Source organism: Bombina bombina, chromosome 7 (genome assembly GCF_027579735.1).
Source record: "Bombina bombina isolate aBomBom1 chromosome 7, aBomBom1.pri, whole genome shotgun sequence".
Classification (NCBI taxonomy): domain Eukaryota; kingdom Metazoa; phylum Chordata; class Amphibia; order Anura; family Bombinatoridae; genus Bombina; species Bombina bombina.
The window spans coordinates 26,160,962-26,168,131 of NC_069505.1; positions in this window are offsets into that span (position 1 = coordinate 26,160,962).

A 7,170-nucleotide genomic window follows, 5' to 3' on the forward strand; every position below is an offset into this window, starting at 1 on the left:
TCTACGTTAGAAGCCGTGCTGCCTGAAGAACCTATTATACCTAAATTAGACATAGTTTACAAAGACAGGAAAGTTCCTTTGACTTTTCCTGTGTCAGTTAAGATGGCGAACATTATTAAGAACGAATGGGAAAGAATTGATACTTCCTTTACCCCTCGTCTACATTTAAAAATGACTCTCAACTGGATTTGTGGGGCTCCATTCCTACGGTGGATGGTGCTATCTCTACGCTTGCTAAACGTACTAATATACCTCTTGAGGATAGTTCTTCGTTCAGAGAGCCGATGGATAAGAAAATGGAAACTTTTCTGAGAAAGATGTTTCAACATACAGGATTTTTGTTTCAACCGGCGGCTGCAGTTGCCACGGTTGCCGGGACGGTTAACTACTGGTGCGACTCTTTGTCGGAACTCATTGTGGTGGAGTCTCCACTCGAGGATATTCAAGACAGAATTAAAGCTCTGAGAATTGCTAATTCTTTTATCTGTGATGCAAACATGCAAATTATTCGCCTAAATGCAAAGGCCTCTGGCTCCTAGCTAGCCGGGCGCTCTGGTCTCCTTTCTCTTCCCTTCAAGGCAAAGATTTTATTTGGTCCAGGCCTGGACTCCATTATTTCTACGGTTACCGGAGGCAAGGGTGCCTTCCTACCGCAAGATAAGAAGAACAAGTCTAAGAGACGACAATCTTCTAATTTTTGTTCCTTTCATTCTGACAACAACAATCCTCCTCCAAGCCCGAGCAACCCAAAAGTACTTGGAAGCCGACTAAATCCAAGCAGAATAAGAAGCCTGCCAAAAACAAATAGGCATGAAGGGGCGGCCCACGATCTGGGATTGGGCAGACTGTCTCATTCTTCAGATGCCTGGTTCAAGGACGTACAGGATCCATGGGTCCTGGAGGTGGTATCTCAGGGATACAAGATAGGCTTCAAATCTCATCCGCCAAGGGGCAGATTCCTTCTTTCGTATCTGTCTACCAGACCAGAAAAGAGGGATACCTTTCTAGGGTGGTTCAGGATCTATTCTTAGGAGTTGTTGTCCTGTTGCCTTTCGAAGAAAGAGGTTTGGGTTTTTATTCAAACCTCTTTGTGGTCCCAAAGAAGGAGGGAACTTTCCGCTCAATTCTGGACCTAAAGTGCTTAAACAAATTTCTCAGTGTCCCTTCCTTCAAGATGGAGACGATAAGGTCCATGCTTCCTTTAATTCAGGAAGACCAGTTTATGACCACTATAGATCTGAAGGACGCTTACCTTCATGTTCCAACCCACAGGGAACACTTTCAGTTCCTGAGGTTTGCATTCCGGGACCAGCACTTCCAGTTCATTGCCCTTCCGTTTGGCCTAGCTACTGCTCCAAGAATCTTTACAAAGGTTTTGGGGGCTCTTCTAGCTGTTGCCAGAACTCAGGGTATTGCAGTAGCCCCATACTTGGACGCTGCAAGCTAACTTCGGCATGTCTTGCCCTCCAGACCTCCTTGAGTCCCTCTGTGGCTCAGTGTATGGAGGTGATTGGTCTCATGGTGTCCTGCATGGACATCATTAATTTTGACAGGTTCTATCTCAGACCTTTACAACTGTGCATGCTGAGGCAGTGGAACGGCGATCATTCAGATCTTTCTCAACAGATTGTATTAGACAGCCGGTCGAGAGAATCGCTCTCTTGGTGGCTCTGTCCAGATCATCTGTCCCGAGGGAAATGCTTCTTAAGACCATCCTGGGAAATTGTGACTACGGATGCAAGCCTATCCGGATGGGGAGCTGTTTGGGGTGCCAGGAAGCACAGGGGTGGTGGACTCAGGAGGAGTCCTCCCTCTCAATCAATATTTTAAAACTTTGGGCAATCTTCAAGGCCTTGAAGGCTTGGCCACTTCTGGGTTTGTCCCAGTTTATCAGATTCCAATAGGACAATATAACCTTGGTGGCGTACATCAACCATCAGGGGGGAACGAGAAGTTCCTTGGCGATGAAGGAAGTATCTCAGATTCTGGAGTTGTCGTAGGCCCCACAGCTGTTTGCTGTCAGCGATCCACATTCCGGGTGTGGTCAACTGGGAGGCGGATTTTCTCAGCAGGCAATCCTTCCATCCAGGGGAATGGTCTCTCCATCCCGAGGTGTTTGCAGAGATATGCAGCAAGTGGGGGATGCCGGAGATAGATCTCATGGCGTCCCGTCTCAATACCAACCTACCCAGATACGGGTTGAGGTCGAGGGATCCCCAAGCGGATCTAATAGATGCACTAGCAGTGCCCTGGAGGTTCAAACTCCTATATTTTCCTCCATTACCGCTTCTTCCTTGAGTGGTGGCCCGCATCAAGCAAGAGCAGGTATCAGTAATCCTGATTGCTCCATCGTGGTAGCGAAAGACGTGGTTCACGGATCTAGTGGGGGTGTCCTGCTGATACAAGGTCCATTTGTTCATCAAAATTTAGATTCTCTGAGGCTGACTGTGTGGAGATTGAACACTTAGTCTTAGCCAAGAGAGGTTTCTCTGAGAGTGTCATTGATACTCTTATTCAAGCTCGTAAACCAGTTACTCAGCGTATCTACCACAAGGTGTAGACCTACTTATTCTGGTGTGAAGAGTGTGGTTTTTCCTGGCACAGAGTTAAGGTTGCCAGGATCTTATCTTTTCTCTAGGATGGGCTGGAGAAGGGCCTTTCTGCTAGTTCCCTGGGGGGACAGATTTCTTCCCTGTCGGTTTTATTGCACAAGAGACTGACTGAGCTTCCAGACGTGCAGTCCTTTGTTAAGGCTCTGATTAGGATCAGACCTGTGTTTAGATCTGGGGCTCCTCCTTAGAGCCTAAATCTTGTTCTTCAGGTTTTGCAACAGGTTCCGTTTGAGCCTCTGCATTCCGTTGACATTAAATTGTTATCTTGGAAGGTTCTCTTTTTATTGGCTATTGCCTTTGCGCGCAGAGTTTCTGACATCTCTGCTTTGCAATGTGAGCCCCCTTATCTGATTTTTCATGCAGATAAGGCAGTTTTACGTACTAAATTAGGTTTTCTTCCTAAGGTTGTGTCAGATCGCAACATCAATCAGGAAATTGTGGTCCCTTCCTTGTGTCCTAATCCTTCTTCATTGAAGGAACGCTTACTTCACAATTTTGGATGTGGTTCGCACCTTGAAGTTCTATCTTCAGGCTACTAAGGAGTTTAGACAATCTTCCTCTTTGTTTGTTGTCTATTCAGGGAAGCATAAGTGGCAGAAGGCTACTTCAACTTCCCTATCTTTTTGGTTAAGGAGTGTCATCCGCTTAGCTTACGAGACAGCGGGACATCATCCTCCTGAGAGGATAACGGCTCATTCCACTAGAGCAGTGGCTTCCTCTTGGGCCTTTAAGAACGAGGCCTCTATGGATCTGATTTGTAAGGCGGCTACCTGGTCCTCCTTACATACTTTTTCAAAATTTTACAAGTTTGATGTTTTTGCTTCGGCTGAAGCAGCTTTCGAGAGAAAAGTTTTGCAGGCTGTGGTGCCCTCAGAATAGGGTCCGCCTCTTCCTTTTTTTTCCCTCCTGTTATTCATTCAGTGTCATCTGGAGCTTGGGTATAGTTTTCCCAACAGTAAGGAATGAAGTCGTGGACTCTTCCTATCTTAGTAAGGAAAACATAATTTATGCTTACCAGATAAATTCCTTTCCTTCCAAATAGGGAGAGTCCACTGCCCCCACACTTTTCTTTCTTGTCTATGGGCGGTCCCCTATTATTTATTTTATTCTTCTGGCACCATTTATACCCTAATGTTTCTCCTTCTTTTCCTTGTTCCCTCTGCAGAATGACTGGGGTAATGAGGAAATGGGAGGGATATTTAAGCCTTTGGCTGGGGTGTCTTTGCCTCCTCCTGGTAGCCAGGTGTTGTATTTCCCAACAGTAAGGAATGAAGCTGTGGACTCTCCCTATCCGGAAGGAAAGGAATTTATCTGGTAAGCATAAATTATGTTTTTACGGTTATACTGCATCAGTTTCATGTGAGTTAGCATATGAGTATTATGCACCTTTAATTGATATAGATAGAACATACAATTTTAAACAACTTTCCAAATGACTTCTATTATTTAATTTACTTAATTGTCTTTGTATCTTCTGCTAAAGGAGCAGCAATGCACTACTGGGAGCTAGATAAACAGATCCAGTGAGCCAATGACGAGGGATACATGTGCAGCCACCAATCGGTGCCTAGCTCCTAGTAGTTAATCAAAGAATACTAAGAGAACAAAGAAAATTTGATAAAATAAGTAAATTGGAAAAAAATTTAAAAACATAATTAATTCTTACCTGATACAATTGTTTTCTTGTTGGTGAGAGTCCACAATTTCTTGTCGGAATTCATCACCTGGCCAGCAGGAGGAGGCAAACACACCCTACACCAAAGCTTTAATATCCCTCTTACTGACCTGACCTTCCCAGTAATTTGTATAGCCAAGAATAGGAGGAAGAAGTAAGAAAGACAGTAGGGTCATATTTGATTTTTTTTTTTTTTTTTTTTTAATATATTTATTTTTTATTAAATTATATGCATAAATTATAACAAAGATATTATTCCAACAATAAAGATCAGCATGGTGCAGTTGTACAGTACTTAGGCTAGAGAGGCAGAAGGTAAACCTCCTAGGCATCCATATTCAAGTAGCCAGTCCATGTGAGTTTGAGTCTATTCATCCGGGCTAATGTCTTTGGCAAACCGAAGAAATATAACTCCATTAGTTCACTTATTTTTTTGTTTGTTTACGATCTTGAATACAGGACTGTTACATAAGAGTATTACAAAAATCTTAGTGCATATGATGAAACCTCAAATTAACAAAACCACTACGCACCAATACTAAACTTCATCGGTAGCGAATGGAAAGAAAAAGAACAGAAAAAAAGAAAGAACAAAAAACAAGAAAACAAAACAAAAATAAAAACAAATAACATGGTAGGTTACAATATTAAAGATGGAGTTGCATGTGCTCGGGTATCAGAGATAATGCTACATTACATCTAGGTTAGCGCTTGTGGGGAAGTAATGTGATCCTTCTATGAGAGGCTATTAAATAGCATATGTGACTTTGATCTTTTATGTCAGTCCTACTTGGGCTTATATTTATATGACTCCCATAGGAGTAGCATGTCTTCAAAAAAGGTCAAACCTCCTATTTGGAGATAATGGAATCTTTCTAATATCATATCTGAGTTAACTAATTTCACCCATTCACTAACGGTAGGTATTTTGGTTGTTTTCCAGCATCTGGGTATCATTTGTTTTGCCGTATTTAGCATAATATAGAACAGTTGTTTGCGTATTTTGCATGTTATGGGGGGATCATTATGGAGAAGTGCTAACTCTATGCTCGGGTTAATTTGCGTGTGTAGAACTGCATTAATTTCTTGGAAAATTGCTGACCAAAAATTTCTAATAGGTTCACAATCCCACCATATATGTGTCATATGTCCTGGTAGGTCGCAACCCCTCCAGCAGTGGCCTGAGCTCCCCTTAAAAATGCGCTTTATTTTGGCTGGGGTCATGTACCATCGCATACAGACTTTAATGTTTGTTTCTTTCGCTCTTGCCGAATGGGCTGAATGTGATAAATTCTCAAATCTTAACTGCCAGTCTTTAGTGAGTGTATTCGTTTCAAGCTCTCTATCCCACCCTGCAGTGTATGAAGGCAGGTTCGGGAATCTATTTTCCAAAACCAGTTTGTATAGTGTAGAAATCGATCTGGGACCTTTCAAGTCACTCAAGCATGCTTGCTCAAATTTTGTCAGAGGTCTCATAAAATCCGCTTTACTTTTGTGTGTGAGTAGAAAATGTCTCGCCTGATGGTAATTGAACCAGGAGGCAAAAAAGGGAATTGATAGTGTTACGGTTACCCTTAGTCTCGCTGAGAGATGGACCGCTTAGTAGCCTGGATTCCTATTGCTGAAGAGGGGAGAAACTGCTTTCCATAGTATTCTATATGAGTCTCGCAAATGTAGAATAATCCCCCTTAGCTGTAGTACAGCTAGGATACCCTTCTGCCCACAAAAACGAGTCAACGCTGCGATTGAGGGACAACCAAGAACTGAGGACTGGGATGCCCAGCCTGTTTTTTTATTTAGGTTACATGCACACAGGGCACTCCCAGGGGGGGAAGCATAAAATCCCCCATCACACATTTAGACAAAGCCCTTGGACAAGCCACCGCAGATAACAAGTACACACAAGAAAACAATTGAGTCCTTCTTATCACCTAGCAGTGAATGCTTATCACAAACTTAATTACAGTACACAATATGCTAGGAAACCTGCCTCAGAAAATAGTTTTCTCAAAACTGAACAGAGTTAACCCTTTATGAAATGATACTTATTACAGTTTTCTTGGAGCCCTTCTTAGGCGCTGGCTTGGCTGGTTCAGGCATTGCTGCTGGGAAATAAGTTTCTTCACAACAAAATAACTAATGCTTCTGTAACAGTGCTCCCTTTCTGTGGAACACTCTGGCAGACACGGTCTGACCCCTTTTCGGGGCAGACTAAGGCTGTCCAGACTGCTGGTTATGCGGGGCTGAGGTCGGTTTGTCTGGACAACCCGTCGGCGTTGCCATTCTGTTTCCCAGGTCTGTAAGTAATGGTGAAATTGAAGGGTTGCAACGATAAACTCCAACGTAATAGCCTGCCATTATCTCCAGAGACCCGGTTCAGCCACACCAACGGGTTATGGTCGGTGACCAGAGTGAACTCCTGCCCATATAAATAGGGAGTCAATTTCTTTAATGCCCACACCAAAGCCAAACACTCCTTTTCGACCGCTGCATAGCTGACTTCGCGGGGCAGGAGCTTCCGGCTGATGTAGGCAACTGGATGCTCCCCTCCATCTTCGCCTACTTGGCTGAGGACGGCTCCCAGCCCGAACATGGAAGCATCTGTATGGACGATAAAACGTTTGTTAAGGGCTGGAGCCGCCAAGACAGGAGCGTTAATTAGAGCATTTTTGAGAGCCTGGAAAGCCGTTTCACAGTGGGGAGACCACAGGACCTGTCGAGGTAAGTTCTTCTTGGTCAAGTCAGTCAGGGGTTTGGCAAGTGTGCTGTAGTCTGGTACGAACCGTCTATAGTACCCTGCCGTGCCCAGGAAGGCTAGGACCTGAGTCTTAGTGATGGGGGTGGGCCAATTGGCGACAGCTTCTATCTTGGCCGGCTCTGGTC